The sequence below is a fragment of the Lygodium microphyllum genome, chromosome 1 (genome assembly GCF_053477565.2).
Source record: "Lygodium microphyllum isolate KBCC chromosome 1, Lygodium_microphyllum_v1.1.10, whole genome shotgun sequence".
In the NCBI taxonomy this organism is placed as follows: domain Eukaryota; kingdom Viridiplantae; phylum Streptophyta; class Polypodiopsida; order Schizaeales; family Lygodiaceae; genus Lygodium; species Lygodium microphyllum.
In genome coordinates this window covers 156,702,131-156,719,541 of record NC_141135.1, presented here as the reverse complement: position 1 = coordinate 156,719,541, position 17,411 = coordinate 156,702,131, and positions in this window count along the sequence as shown.

Here is a 17,411-nt window from a genome sequence, read left to right as displayed (position 1 = left end):
TGTGTATTCAATATGTAATTGCTTTATAGAACATTATTCAACACACATGGTGCTGGGAGGTCACAGGGCATCATGCCACCTAATTTTTTTCTCTACAAACCGTGGCTATTCATGTTGCTAATTTACTGCACGTATTGCTATGTGCATCAGTATATGTGTCAAAATGTGTCACTATTGGCATTGTTATTTCGGATTTGTAGAGACGTATATACCGATGCTTTTAGCAATGATAGGGGTATATTTCAAAATGAATATTTGCATCACTTTAAATGTCAATATGGGCATGTATCTTGTAGTGAACCAAAAGTGGTCAAAGATAATAACTGATGCTTTGTTCCTTGGACAAAGTACATACGATCGTTCTGATTTAATCACTCAAATTTCCATAAAAAGCATTCTAGTATGATGCATACACTATGGAAAGAGAAACCCTTTAGGAATATCATAGGTTATGTTAGTGTGATTGAGTTTCAAAAGTAAATGTTACCACATTCTCATACTTTGCTAATCTACGAGCACCCTTTCAAGCCCCCTAAAGTGTCTCACTATGATAAATGGGTTTGTGTTGAGTTACTTGATAAAGTAAAATTTCCAACAATACTTGAGACAATTTCAAAATGTAATATGCATGGTCATTTTCATGCATTGAATCCTAATGGTCCTTGCATGCGTGGTGTTTCATGTACTAAAAAAATTGCTTGAATATTTGTTCATACAAAGATTGTTGATGATACTAACTATCCCATTTGTAGAAGGCAAGGTGATATAATGCATACATAGGGGTCTACACAATAGTGGCTAATATTAAATATTTGTATAAATATATATACAAGGGACATGATGTGCAATGATTAAATTCTCTTCTGGGGTGGCTTTAATTACAAATTAGATAAGTGCTCATGAAGACCATAAAATAGAAAGCTATTAGGTTGCAAGATATGACTCTACTTTTGAGGCATGTTGGCAAATATTTGATTTTCCACTGCATAATGAGAAACTAGATATAGAATTTTTACAACTGCACTTGCTTGGTGAGAATTATGTGATGTTCCAGGATACATATAAAAATGTAATAGAGAGTATCCAAAATTCTAGAACTATTATTTTTCAAGAATTCCCGATGTATTGGGTATGGAATACACAATGAAAGGTTTGGATCAAGAGAAAATGTGCCAAGACATGTGTTGTGGTACCCAGTTGTGGTAAGTGTTACTACTTACTAAGGCTTTTGACAATATCTCAAGGTTGTACTTCCTTTGAGGATTTGCGAACTATTGAAAATGTGGTGTATGAAACTTTAAGGAGGCTTGCATTGCAAAAGGAAAGTTGGAGAGTGATGATGAGTGGACTCTATGCTTAGTAGAAGCTCCATCCATGTAGGCTAGTGTTCAACTTCCTGCTTTGTTTGTTGTAATTTTGGTCTTTTGTGAGCCTACTCAACCTGGCCAACTTTGGAAAAGGTTTTTGGAACCAATGAAACATATGATATTTTATATAAATTACGCTAATAGTATGGGTATGTCTCCAATTCTATTCTACAACAAGAGGATTCAAATAGGGCATTATTGTATCTCAAAGATTTATTACATTAGCATGGACAAAAATTATCTAAGTTTCTTGGGTTGCTGAATGTTCATAAACCAGATGCTCGATTGCATATCAATCCCCTTTTGTAACATAAAAATGCGTATGATATCATAGAGCAGCAAAGTGTTTATGTTTCTATGGAGAACATGTTGAATAATGGACAAATAGTTGCATATCGTATAGTAATGAATGTTGTGGAATCAAACTCTGGAGATATATGATTTCTAGATGGATTGAGAGAATATAGAATGGCTTTTCTTTATAAGTGTTTACTAGCTAAGTTACGAAATAGTCGTCATATAACATTGGCAACAACATCATTTGGTATTCCTACCTTGCTCCTACCTAGAGGTCATACTGCTCATTCGAGGTTCAAAATTCCATTGGAATTAAATAATAGATCCACTTGTAATATTCTTGTTTAAAGTGACTTGACACAACTCTTGAGACAATCTAGCCTTATTTTATGGGATGAGTCTGCTATGATGAATTGGTACACCTTCGAGGCAGTTGATAGAACTCTGCGGCATATTATGAGGTGCAATAGACAGTTTGGTGGAAATGTTGTTTTGTTTGGAGGATATTTTAGATAGATCTTGTCAATTGTAATTAAGGCTATTGTAAGGATATTGTTAACGTAACTCTCTACTACTCGCATTTGTGGTAATATGTAATTAAGGTATTAAGGCTATCCAAGGATATGCATATATTTGCAAATAGTGGTACAAAGAACAGTGATTTTAGTGCCTAGATTCAAGGCATAGGTGATGGAGTTAGCATTACAAATGATTGTGACTAGTTACACATACTATCTAGTATGACCTTGGAGGTGGAATCATCTTTTACACTTGAAGATAAATGTACTGATAATTCTTCTCAGAAACTATAGCATTCACTTTTGGCCACACACAAGAATGAGCTTCTCATTCACTTTTCAACTTTATATACAAAATCCTAAATCCCTTTTGGGCAGTCATCCCCTTATCCCCTTTTTTACATGGCCGGTCATGGCCTAAGCCCTTTTTCCCATTGTCCTCCTATCTTACTAGCTTCCTTCCTAGCCCCCATCAATCTTTACAATTTGCACGGGTGAGAGCCCTTGATGCTCTTAAAATAAATCATGGTGCCCCTTGTGCTCTTTTACAAAGTATTGACTTGCACTTTTTCTTGTGCACCTCTCTCCTTGATTTAGGAGTTTTTTGCACTTCTTGTGTTTCCACATTCTTCTGAGTGCACCTTCGTCTTCCATTTCACTTTTGCCTTGCCCTTGTCTTTTGCTTTAGATTTTCTAGATTTTCCAACTTGTTTGTCTGAGGGTTAACAAATTGCATTTTTCATTTATGAAACAATGACAATTTTCTAATTGAGTGTTTGCCATGACAATTAACAAGGCATAAGGGCAACTTTGTTGTTGTCTTTTACTTTAAAGCACTCATGTTCAATCATGGTCAATTATATGTTGCATTTTCAAGGGTAAAATCTTCGTCTGATGTAAAAGTTTTATTAAAAGAAACTAAAGGGGCTACAAATACCATTAGAAATATCATGTATACAGATGTAGTACTATAGAAAGTGTGATGATATAAATCTTCTTTTCAAGGAGATAAATTTGTGCATATGTTCCTATTACTTGGCTCATGCATTTTTTTCCCTTTTTGATGTGTTTGAAAAATGGCTTTTTTATTGTAGAGAGAAGCAAGTTTTCTTAGTACTTGACCTTTGCAGATGCCTATTTGAGCTTGGGGATACTATCTAGCTTCTGGGTATCAAAAACCAATTGCAAAATACTTTATATGCACTAACAAGATATGATATCATAAGAAGGACAATAGCTAGAGTTATTAAGTGTGTAGAGTTTGATGACAATATAGACATTATGTTTGATCCATTGTTTATTGAAATAGTATATTTAGGCTATACTCACTACTTTCATGTTGACTTTGCTACATGTGACCTGAATCAAAAGCTTAGATGTTGTCCTACAGATAGGATACCTATAAGTTGGGAGAAGTATGAATTTAAGGATCTAAGTTACTACATAACCTTGCATTAGGGTCACATAGCACCTACAACATGGTCAATGATTATTAAGCCAAGTATTTTTATACTATTATTTTCTAATGAAAATATGATATAACATTTTTAGTTGATTTTACTTTGTTTTATTATAGTCTAATGATCTTTGTTATTGTTATGTGATTTTTTTTTTCATTACATGTGTAAGAAAGCGAGGGAAGACTAGCATCTCATCCACCATGCTAATACACAAGAGCAGATGAGTACTAACTCATTCTGTATTGAAGGATGTCGACATTCGCGACTTGAAAACGACTCAAGAATAGCTGCGCACTGCGCCCGACAGTACTAACTCATGATATGAGAGAGCGAGAGAGGAAAAGGCGATGGAGGAGGCAAGCGCATGGCTGACTGAGGCTACCCTGTGGAAGGCCGCGGGCTTACACGCGAACTGTCAGCTCGGCACACACACCCACCTCCCTCTCTCAGACCCACCCACCTCCCTCCCTCACTCTTTCCCTCCCTCCTTATAAGAACCGCTGCCTAGCTCCGTCTTAGGTATAACTGGCAATAGCTAGCTAGCTAGCTAAGTATACAGAACTCTACATTCATAGTGCCTGCAGGCGCGACAGCTGCTGCTTCCACTTCGAGCTGCTGTGGTCGATCATCGGTATCATAATGGTGTATCATCATAATGACGCCATCTGGTTAACATCATCATCAGCATGCGGCCAGCATAACTACTATGATAATGATCAGTGTTATACTTCTATCATGGGTTTCCATGAATTAGTGACAAAGTCCCGGCAGGGCGACGGTGATGACGACGATGACGCGTCCCCCGGCATCGCCCCCGCCGCCGCCAGACTCCAACTGCTCCTCTCATATTAAGTCGTGATCAATCTAGGCTGTAATGAATGTATTATTAGTATAAGGCTGCCATAGAGCTTCCGGAATCCGGATGCCACTGTGTAGTAGTGTCGTAGTGGTCGAAATGTTTGAAGTCTCATATACGTTTGGGGAAGAGAACTCGACGTTGCGTCAATGTGATCACATGCTGGACATACTAAAATCCGGCTTGCAGATCAGTTAGTTTCTCACGACTCAGCAAATATATATAAAATGTGCTATATATAAAATGTGCTATTTACCACTTGAAGCACCAAAGCTAATCAATTTTATAGCGGCATGGTAATATTGAAGGTGGCTTTTTCACAAACATGTAGTGGCTTTTTAACGAACTTGGCACACATAAAGGTTTTTCAAGATTTATGGTTCACACTTAAAACACTTGTAAGATCAAAACTTTACTTCTATGACCAACAACTTTACTTCGAATATTTGTGCACCTATTTGCTACATATGTTGTAATGTTGGGTGTCGTCTCTCTTTAATTCTCTCTCAATTATGCCATGCACTGTAGTTGTACTAATATAAGGACAAACGTTTTGATCATAATTACTAATTTTGTCTAATTCATAATTACTAATTCTGTCTAATATATATGTGACTTCTACAATATTGATTCTATACCTCAATCAAGATAGTCAGATCATGAATATGTTAAAATGGACTCTTACAGATAAGGGAGATACATCCTTGAAGATGTTTGTGCGGTTCTGCCCATATGCTATAGTTGATAACAAAGAAATATTCTTTCTTGGTCCCAAGAATGGACACAACCTGCATATAAGCAAAGGCATCTCGACTTGGGAAGACTTGTGGAATCCTTATGATTTGAATTCGATTCTTGCAGATGAGGTAGCAAGGAGTTATTCTCTTTCTAACAAGGAGAAAGAATGGTTAATCCTTATCTCCACCGAGATTAAGGACAACTAGCTTTACATGGAAATTTCCTTCCTTCTCTCCACCAAGATTAAGGACAATTGGCCAACTTCTCCCCAATTACCTTATCAACCTTTACATGGAATTTTCTTTCTTGAATGATGTTCCTTTGGCTAAAACAAAGAATCTACCTTCATTTCAGAAGGAAGATTGGATCCTTAAAGTGCATTGTTTTTGGAACAAATCCAATCACCCCTTTTCCATTAAGAAGTTCAAGAGTTTAGTCTTAGCCTCTTGGAATGCTACTTCACTTGCTAGGCACCATCTTTTTCTCAGAGAATTATCACAGTCAAAATACCTACCAAAGATGAGATCATTGGTTGGATGCATCTTGATAAACACTATCTTTTGTGTTTGGGATTTGAAGTCAATGTAATTCACCTATTATGGGCCTACAAGTTACTTAGGAAGCTATGGAAAAAAATCCAAGATTGAGGCATATATGGTAGATCATCAAGAGTACGACCCTCTCCAACTCTCCAACTCTCTATCTCTCATTCTATCTTGTTTATCTCTTCCTAATTAGTCTCCCTAGAGAGTAGCAACATATCCAAAATTAGCCCTTTTTTGCTTGTTAATATGACCCCTTTATAACCTTTTCAAGGCTCTAATCTACCTCGTCCATTCTTATATGGCATGGGCTACCTACTAGGCACCTAAACTATCCCTTTCTCTCGCTTTACACGGTGACAACTACACACCCATAACTATGATTCTTACTTCTCATCCACTACATTCATATGTTTGAGGGGAGATGGCTAATTAGTAGTTGCACTCATGATGATTACATTGATGATGTGGGTGATGGCTGCAAGATTGCCAACTTTATTGGTATCGTGGTCTGATTCAATTTGATTCTTCCCCAATCAAATTCATAAATTTTAAGGTGCTTTTATCCTTATAAGGATTCGATTATTCTTAACCCTTATTCATATATCCCATGAACTCACGAATGAGGTTGGGGATATTACATTAGACTAGCAAGTTTAGGAAGAGCTAAATGTTTGGCTATCCGAGATCATCATCGTAGAACCTAACTTAACATGTTTTTAGGACATCGAAGTGAGAGTTTACTATATGGGCAAAGGGGTTGATGCATTCAACTCCCCCTCATTTCTCACTCTCATTGAACCAAGTGTGACACTAGTTTTCTTTGGTTTAAGATGTTTTATATAAGTAGCCACCATGGACTAAAGTTCAAATTTCTATTAGGAGACCTTACAAGTTAATTAGAACCCCCTTTTCACATTGATGCATGTGGCCTAGACATTCCTTTTTGTGAGGGTAGATTCAAGTGATTCTAGGTCACAAAGTTAAAATATTCCTCGATAGTTTTAGATAGAGTTACCTAGATGCATCCCTTAATGCACTAGTTAGAAAGTGCTATGAGAAATTTGTCAAATAGGCATGGTACATGTGTCTCTCTTTCTTCCTCTCTACCCCTTCCTATTCTATTCCTCTCTATATCTCCTTCTATCTTATGTGTCTCTTCCTTACTCTCCCCCAATGGTAGCAACATGTACAAACCAGCCCTGTTTAGCTTGCTAGCAAGTCCTCTTTATATGATTTTCAAGGATCTAACCTACTACATCCATTCTTATATGGCATGGGCACCTTGGCTAGGCACTTGAACAATCCTTTTTGTCTCCCTTTATATGGTGATGACCATAGCAAATCATAGCCATAACTAAACTTCTTTCTCTTCAACCACTTGGGTTCATCTCTTCAAGGGAGGTGGCTAATTAGTAGTTGCATTCAATGATGATTACGATGATAACTAATATGGGTGAGGATTACAATGATTGCCATATTTTCAATGGACATGGTATGATTCAGTTAGATTTGTGATAAATTTGAAAGTGCTTTTATCCTTATAAGGATTTGATTATTCTTAACCCTTGTTCATATGTCCCATGAGTACGAGTACTGTGAGGTTGGGAACATTACAATGCTATTCTAGGTCAAGGGTACCTTAGTTAAGGGAGGACAAGTTAATAGCCTCTATATTTTCCCACTCACAAATTTCATTCACTCAAATATATTTCGAAATTCCTTATCTCAAATGACAAATAAAGATATTTTTACTTAAAGTCTATTTTACTTAAAGTTTTATTTTATTTTATTTAAGATTATTTTACTTAATGTTAAAATCATTTTACTTAATAAAATCAAAATTTAATTTATTAAATTTTAACTTAAATCTTATCTTATATTTAATATTTATTTATATTTAATGGTTTTATTTATTCATTATTTCACTTATATTATTTAATATGAAATATAGAAATGTACTTAATCATTTGGATTTCTTAAACTTGATCCCATAAGAGATGCTTGAGCTATATTTTATATTGAAATAGCACATTGTAGCTTATTTGTTTCATTTCTTTATCATTTTCATTACAATTCCTTGGTTAAAGAGAGAGTGATCATTAGAAATGGAAGTGTAATACAACCCCCACTTTTACATGGAGTTTTTATATATAAACAAATATTCATAAGAATAGCTCTTTCATATGAAAGAATGTTTTGTAAGAATCACTTTTTTGTTCATTTTTTCATATGAAATATTTTTCATGTAAAATTTTTCTTCAACTAATCATTCTCTTAATCCAATATAGTAATCACCATATTTGCCAATGTGTACCCTATATTTTTGGGGGTCAATATATAGTAGTCCCATATTTTACATATTGTATAAATCTCATTTTCATATTAATGCAACCATGGTCTAGGCTTGGCTCTGATAGACGGAATTGGGTAGACTTGGAACTTCTAAATAGTAGACATGCCAAAGAGGGGAAGACATTGAGTTAGGCCTACTTGGTAGTGTGTAACCTTACATAGACAACAATAATGCATTGTTGATAAAATAATCATGGAAATAGTAAAATTAAAGGAGTCATGGATTGGTGTAAGACAATTATAGGTAGTAAATAGTCATGGGAAACTTTTTAGGATAAGCCTTTGTGCAAATAAGCTTGCCTAATTGAGGGCTAGTAGTCTCTCGAAGCACTCTTTTGCTAGCTTGAGTAAGCTGAAGTCTAAGTGTGTTAACTTAGTCTTATGCAAGCTCATGTATAGCTGTAATATTTCCGATTCCTAACCCGCGTTCTTCATAAGAACCTCCTCTTGGTAGGAGGCCAAAAGGATAATTCTTGGAATTATGGTAATTTTTGTTTCAAAAGTATCCCCTCTCCCCAGCCGACGATCATGCTGGAGGAGAGGGAGAGTGGCGTGGATGATTAAGCTCCTCGCTGGAGCTCGTGCAAGGGGGATATGCCATGCACTATGGCCGCGTGGCACCGGGAAGGTCCCCTCCCCTCACCTATAAAAGCTTTGTGGGGGGGAGTGAAGAGGGGGAGCCACAATGCGGCAGTGCTGCCACACAAGAATTAGGAAGTAGCATCGCCTGTCTGTGTGCACTTTGGGGCTAAAGAAGACCGAGGAGGGCGAAAGGCTGCCACTCAAGTGGGAGGGAGAAGGCTTGAAGGGAAGGAAGAAAGGGAAACGACTGAGAAGACGCCGTGCTGGAGATGTCACCGACCTGGAAGTCAATCGCCGCCAGATATGGGACATCGCCATCTCCAGCGCTTACAGCCGTCGCCATAAACGTCCTCCCTCATGCCATCATCCTAGTCTTTCCCGTTGTCAGTCCTTCCCTTCACCTAATCAATTGAATTCATGTAAGCTTCTGAAGCTTAGAAGCTTCCTTGGAAGCTTCCACAAGGGGCTTCCTTAAGCCTTGTTTTCGCGTGGCCAACCCGGGTTTTTGAACCGGGCTTGTTAAAGCCTCCAAACCCCCAAGCCTTCTTGTAAAGCCCCATTCTACATCATCCTTCCTTTTCTTATTACCCTCAAGCATCACCTTAATCCCATGTGCTTCCTGGGGAAGCAGAAGCTTCCTAGAGCTTTGAAAGCTTCTTTTAAAAAAAACAAGGCTTAAGGCCTTATGCACACGGGTGTCATCCTGGGTTTTAAAAGAACAAGAAGAAGCTCATAAAGCCTCCATTCCCGCAGCTCTCTCGTAAAAGGCCCATCTCCACAATCCAAGCCCCAAACCACACAAGCTTGCTCATGGAAACCCCAATTTCCACAAGCCCTCGCAAAACTCCATTCCCGCAAGTTCTCATCCGAAGTTCGGTGAAGGTATCTCCTACGCACGAGGGAGAAGGGTAAGATCTTGAGGCTGCTTACAAAGGCTGAGGAGTTCACCGATCGCGTAAGGGTAAAGGAAAACCCGAAGTCCATAATTACGCCTACGATGGCCCCCAAGAAGTCACAAGTCGCACCTACGGGAGGTTCTTCTCCTAACATTCACATGGACATCTCCTCGAGCCCACAAGTCTAGGTTTTTACTAATTTTGATTCCACGCAAAAGTAATGCATTAGGCACAATAATTTCATGGACTAGGAAGCACCTATGCATGTCAAATCCACCTAGCTAAAATGCAATTGGAAATAAATTGACTATTTGAACATTTACTAGAATTAGCTCATGATGTGAAATTGGTCATTGGTATTTTCAATGTGATGAACGAAAAAACGTAAGTTGTCTATGCATCTTACGACCTTATCAGTAAATTGCATGTCGTGCATTTTAAGTGACGAGCCTAGAACACCTATTGGCTATCTTTATAAGATTGAAATTATTAAGTGCACCTTTGACTAGACATGGAAAGATTAAGCGTATGTCGCATTTTTAGGCAATATCTTCATTGTAATGATTCATTAAGGAAAGTCGTTAACACCCGTAGGAAATAGCAAAGCATGGAAAATGATTCTTTGTGCTTGCAAATTGGAATGGGTTAACTCTAGCTTTATTTGGCATGAATTTCACTACCTTGTAGTTAGGAAAGGATTGCATGTTGCACATTCGTCGTACTCAAAATCTCATTCATCAAGAGTGTATTTAGGGAAAGGCTGCATGGTTCATTAAAAGCATGAAATCTTAAAAGCTTAGGAAAAGAATTGTGGGCATGATCCTTGAATGTAAGACCTAGTAGGTTCAATGGAAGTTATTCTGAAATTTATCATGCGTTTTGATTTTAACAAGAAAAGTCAGGGTTATTGCGAATCTAGTGGTGCGTAGAAGCCATGTATCGCATGTTTACGTGATGTGACATGTTACAACTAGTTTTTCCCTTTAGATCAAGTTAACATCTCTACGAAGGGTTCGTCCTTGTCACAAGACAAGTAGATCGAATTATCTAAATCACCTAACCCGCAAGGGATTTGCATAGGATGATTCAATCGATACGATAAATATCCCAAAGAGCTAACTAGGGTTTAGCACATTGAGGACGTAACCTAATCACTCTTATTGCCAAAGTTGAAACTCTTATACCCTAAAGACTTGCCCTCATTCACGGAATGTAGGGACAATAGGACACACTTGCAAGAAACGATCTAGGGTTTTTACCCTAAGGATCGCTCGCTAAAAGAATGAAACTCGATTTGGATTTGGACCTTTAGGAACGGATTGTTATGAAGATACCCTAACCCTGTTTCCTATCTAATCATGATTTCGTGATTAGACAATGCCATTCGATGGGTAAAATAGTCCCATGATTTTGATGCGACACTCGCGCAATAGGTTGCAGAGTCGCATGATCTTGTGATTTGATCAAAAGGGAATGGCCAATTCCTCGGAATGAGATTGGCAGATTCTTACGCAAGTTTATCTTGCAATAGGATGAGTGGTCATCCTGATATAACACCTTTCTTGGGAAAGGTGACCAAGATAAGTGGATTAGATAATTGCTTGGAAGCAAAAGACCAATCACTAATTTGGAATAACATATCTACTGCTAATAGAACTTAGGGTATTGGTTAAGTCGGGTTAATAGGGTATGGCCCTAACCCAAGGATATAAGGGTTTTTAAAAAAAACAAAAAAAAAACCCTTGGGGATCTTGCCAAGTCGCAATTGATCCCGGGTCAAGTGTTGGATGCATTCAGAGAGAAAGATTCACTCCTTAGCAATTGGCCAAATAAACGACCACTGGAATTGATTGTGCTTGTAACAGTTTAGAAAGCACTGTTTGCATTGTTTGCTAAAGGAACTAAAGGATGAAAAGATATCTAATGCTTCAGGTTGAAGGCCTGAAGGGAGAGGCAGCTTCAGTTACCCCCGACTGCCTGCCTGACCCTAACCAAGGGGGTTGTTGACTGCGCCGGGAACATGGACCGAACCCGCCGCGAGAGGTCTCTCTGTTGAGTTCTACTTGGAGCAGGAGGACGCTTGGGTGCCAGGGGGGCTCTGGCCGTAAATCCCTCACCTTCCGGGTCCTGCACAAGAGGCTAACGTGACTCGGGATTGGATCTCGAGGCCCGCATACTAGTTTAGGGCAGAAGCTTGGAATAGTGATCCCTGTGGATTACTGGATAGCCCTTGGGCGGATTATGGACAAGCCTACGGGGGGAACTCCTTGTATTTGAAAGATAAAATGATGAAATGTTAAAAAAAGAACTTGCTTGATATTGTTTTTCTATGTCACATGATAAGATTACGTGAATGAACCACTGCTTAACAGGATTAATTAAAGAAGCTGATTGTTATATGTCAAATTAATTTGTTAGATAATTACATAACTAAAACAAACAAGTGCAGAGGATGGACCATGGGTCCGTCCTACGGTTGGGTGGTCCCGGTTAGCCGGTTAGCCGGGAACTTTTCTCAAAAATCTCGAAGAACAGCGGGATGATCATTATCATCAAAACGAATAACGAGAGCGATGACCTAGAGTTACGTCTTACCCGATTTACACTGTTTTAGGGGAACGGAATGGGACTATGCCTTAGGGCAGAGAGGTTGAGCTTTGCATCCCTCTCGTTTCCCATTCTCCTTGAACCAAGTGCAGCGTGATTCCGCTTCAGACCTGGCATTTCTGCGTAAAGTAGTTCGCTCGGGTCTGACGCTAGTAGCTGTTAGCTAATGACCAATCAGGAAAACCCTAATTCCGGTCGATCCTAAGTGGGAACGGCCAGGATACTTCCGCTACGTGGCAGACGCGGGAAGACCTAGATCGCAAAACCCGTAACATTCCATGGGAGTGTCGGGCGGAGTTTTCTAGACATCCTTTCCGATGGACTGCTAAGACGTGTCCTGGATGATACTAGTGGACAGGTTACAGTTGGTATCAGAGCGAACCAACAAAAGACTTATTTTTAAGAAATTTTAATAAGAAGAAGTAAAGCAAATGTTATTGTCCCAAACATTTCCTTACTTTCAATGCTGTCTTGCAGAATTATGAGGCATAGAACAGGTTCTTAGTGTTCCGAGTCATGTTTATGACCGCGATGCATTCCACGGATTATCGACAAAGGGTTGAGATGATGAACATCCTAGACCACATTTACAATCCATCGCCTGTGTACGTGGAACGGAGATGGATGGGTGTTTCAGGGATCTATTATATAGCTGCCCATCGACCTGCGTACCTTCAAATTAACTTGAAGAGAATCAAGTGGATGGAGGATTTGAAGATCGTGAAGCTGTTCGTCTTTGTTGAGGCTCACGCAAAAGCGACCCTACAGGTCGGAGGTCGAAGGGTTAACCAGAATAAGTATGTGTATGGGGAAGTGATTTGAAGAATCCCTGCCGACCGAATCAAGGTGTTGGAACGTCATGAGAAGAATGGATATCAAAGGAAAAGATACCCTGATCTTCCAATGAACTATCGATTCCTGAAAATCGATAACCCCAATCTGTACTACTACTCAGTTCCTGTAGCTGAATGCAACAACATCTTATTCTCCTCGAATTAATGTATCAACTTGTTCCATCGCCCCAAGAAATAATTGTACCTCGAAAGGCTATGCCAATATGAATGGAATAAAACTTTTTTTTATAAAATCAACGATTGCCTTGACTGTGAATATTGATAACAAAGAAAAGTGACTTGATCACTTGGCTAAAAGCTGAAGTAGATATGTGATGTAATGTGGAATTCTTACTAGGAGGAAAAGTCAACTTCGATAAGATTCGGGATCATGAACCTAGGTATCCATGAGCATCTACTCAGAATGGATTGGCTTAAATCTAATGATTCCCACATTCATTGTGAAAAGGGCCAAGTTCTTTTCCAAACTCTAAAGGGAAAATGGTTACAAACTCCAGGTGAGGCTGGAAAGCCAAAAATTCAATTCGCTAAAAGCATCTCGGATTAAAAAGGGAGTTAGAAAGGGACTACTTGTCTACTTAATTAAGCTCAATAAGTTGGGTTAGAAGCAGGAGTCTAGTGAAGAACCTTCATGGCTAAAGGTATACACGGATGTAGTACCTGAAGAGTTAACAGAACTCCCTCTTCAAAGAGAAGTAGATCATGAGATCAAGCTAGTAATAGGAGCTACGCCAATTGCGAAGAGACCCTATAAAATGTTTATACCGGAAGAAATTGAGCTAAAGGAACAACTCAAGCAACTGCTAGATCAGGGCTACATCTGTCCTAGCAGTTCACCATGGGAAGCACCAGTACTGTTCCAGAAAAAGAAAGATGGAACACTTCGACTATGTATTGATTACAGAGGGTTGAATCAATCAACAGTCAAGAACAAATATCATATTCCTAGAATAGATGAGCTTCTTGATCATCTTCAGGGTGCCAAGATCTTCTCCAAGATTATCTTAGGTCTGGTTACTATCAGATAAGAATCAAGGAAGAAGATATCCCAAAGACGACCTTCAACACTAGATATGGATACTTTGAGTTCTAGTTATGTCATTAGGGCTTACAAATGTGCCTGCCACCCTCAATATATTAATGCAAGATATCTTTAGACCATATCTTGATGATTTCATGCTTGTCTTCTTCGATGACACTTTAGTCTATTCTAAACAGGAAGAAGATCATGAACCCCAACTTCGAATTTTCCTTGAGACAATAAGGTCACTCAAGCTATATGCTAAGATGACGAAATGTGCATCAGATTGGTTATCTGGGATTCATCATATCAGCAGAAGGAATCTCAGTGGAGCCGGCCTAAGTTAGAAATGTTCTAGGATGGCCAAATACCAACAACTGTCAAAGAAATACGCAGCTTTCTTGGATTGACAAGATGGTATAGGGTCTTCATAAAAAACTATGCTTTGATTGTAGCACCTTTGACAGACTTACTAAAGAAGCAAACGTCCATTGCATGGTCAACTGCCGAACAAACTAGCTTTGATAGGTTGAAGCAAAGTTTGGTATCAGCACCAATCCTAAAACTTCTAGACCACAGTAAGGAGTTTGAGGTAGTAACTGATACTAGCGTGCTTGCCTTAGGATGTGTGCTCATGCAGGAAGGTCATCCTGTAGCATGCTCTTCAAGGAAATTGAAGAGCCATGAGAAGAATTATGCTACCCATGATCTAGAATTGTTAGTTGTCATCCATGCTCTAAAACTTGGAGACACTACCTGTTGGGTAACAAGTTTACTCTAGTGACTGATCATAAGAGTCTCAAGTGGATCTTTACCCAGAACGAGCTCAACATGAGGCAACGTCGGTGGATTGAAGTGTTGGAGGAGTATGACTTTGAAATCAAGTATCGACTGGGAAAGGAGAATGTAGTTGTTGATGCACTTAGTCGCAAGGCATTCCTTAACTCATTAATCTTGCAAAATCCATCAACAGCTAGATCTCTAGCCACAAAGGTATCCATGCCAAACAACCCAATACTTGAGCTAGCTAGAGAGGAAGCATGCCATGATACAGCCTATCAAAAGATCCTAAGAGAAATCTCTATCAAGGATCACGACCAAAAGCTACAGGCTAAGTATCATGAATTCTCTATCATAGTGGACTTGTCTACTATAGGACGAGAGTATGTATACCAGTAAGCCAGTCACTTAAGTAGAAGATATTGTGGGAAGCTCATGATTCCCCTTTCTCAAGACATCCTGGCTATGCCAAGACTTTTAATGCAGTTAGGAAGAGCTACCATTGGGAGAGGCTCAAAGGTGACATTGTCAAATATATCATTGAGTAGTCTTGCCAACGTATCAAAGCCGAACATGTCATGATGCTAGAAAAACTGCAACCACTTGACATTCCCCAAATGAAATGGGAATTCATCAGTGTGGATTCTTGTTGTAGGCCTACCCCAAGTCCTGGGAGGATACAACTCCATCATGGTTGTGGTTGACATGTTTACTAAGGTTGCACACCTTATTCCGGTAAAGACAAACCGTAAAGCCTTAGACATTGCAAGATTGTTTATCAAGGAGATATTCAAGCTACATGGGTTACCCAGAAGAATCATTAGTGATCGTGATTCTCTCTTCACATCACACTTCTAGAGAGTTGTCTTTGAAGCTATTGGGACTCAACTCAGTTTTAGCACCGCCTATCATCCCCAAACGGATGACCAAACAGAGTGTGTAAATCAAGTCATCGTAGATATGCCCAGGGCATACTACTGTTGAGAACCGAGGAGGTGGATTCAATACTTACCTTTGGTAGAATTTGCATACAATGCTTCTTACCAACAAAGCATTCAGATGACCCCTTTCCAAGCATTGTATGGACATGACTGTTGAAGTCCCCTAAGTTTTTATGATCCAACCCTAAGAGTTGAAGCGTCAAGACAGATGTTGGAAGACATGGATGATCAAATAAAGTCAATAATACAAGACATACAAGCGGCCAAGGATAGACAAAAAGCATATGCGGATTTGAAGCGTCAAGATAGAGTCTTCGAAGAAGGAGACATGATCTTCATTCACGTACGCCCTAAAAGGAGTTCCCTATCCTTAGGAGATTTCAAGAAGCTAAGTCCAAGGTATTGTGGACCATACAAAATTCTCAAGTGCCTAGGACCTAATGCTTATAAACTGCAACTCTCGGAAAACCTAAAGGTTCACATTGTATTCCATATCAGTCTATTGAAGAAGTATATACCAAATCCTAACCATGTACTTAAAGACCAACAAGTTGTAATGCCTAGTCAAGGATTTCTTGAACTAAGGCATGATAGGATCTTAGATGTTAGGGAGCAACAACTGAGATCCAGAACCTTGAGAGAATGCCTCGTCCAATGGAGAGATTATCTCGAAGAGGATGCCACTTGGGTAGATGAAAGCACTCTCAACCATCAATATCCCCAATTTATCTCGAGATGAGGACATCTCGATTCCTCCAAGGGAGAGAGAATGTAATATTTCCGATTCCTAACCCGCGTTCTTCATAAGAACCTCCTCTTGGTAGGAGGCCAAAAGGATAATTGTTGGAATCATGGTAATTTTTGTTTCGAAATTATCCCCTCTCCCAAGCCGACGATCATGCTGGAGGAGAGGGAGAGTGGCGTGGATGATTAAGCTCCTCGCTGGAGCTCGTGCAAGGGGGATATGCCATGCACTATGTCCGCGTGGCGCCGGGAAGGTCCCCTCCCCTCACCTATAAAAGCTTTGTGGGGGGGAGTGAAGATGGGGAGCCACAATGCGGCAGTGCTGCCACACAAGAATTAGGAAGTAGCATCGCCTCTCTGTGTGCACTCTGAGCCTGAAGAAGTCCGAGGAGGGCGAAAGGCTGCCACTCAAGTGGGAGGGAGAAGGCTTGAAGGGAAGGAAGAAAGGGAAACGACTGAGAAGACGCCGTGCTGGAGATGCCGCCGACGTGGAAGTCAATCGCCACTGGACTGAGGGACGTCGCCGTCTCCACTGCTGACAGCCACTGCCATAAACGTCCTCCCTCACGCCATCATCCTAATATTCCCCGTGGTCAGTCCTTCCCTTCACCTAATCAATTGAATTCATGTAAGCTTCTGAAGCTCAGAAGCTTCCTTGGAAGCTTCCACAAGGGGCTTCCTTAAGCCCTGTTTTCGCGTGGCTAACCCGGGTTTCTAAACCGGGCTTGTTAAAGCCTCCAAACCCCCAAGCCTTCTTGTAAAGCCCCATTCTACATCATCCTTCCTTTTCTTATTACCCTCAAGCATCACCTTAATCCCACGTGCTTCCTGGGGAAGCAGAATCTTCCTAGAG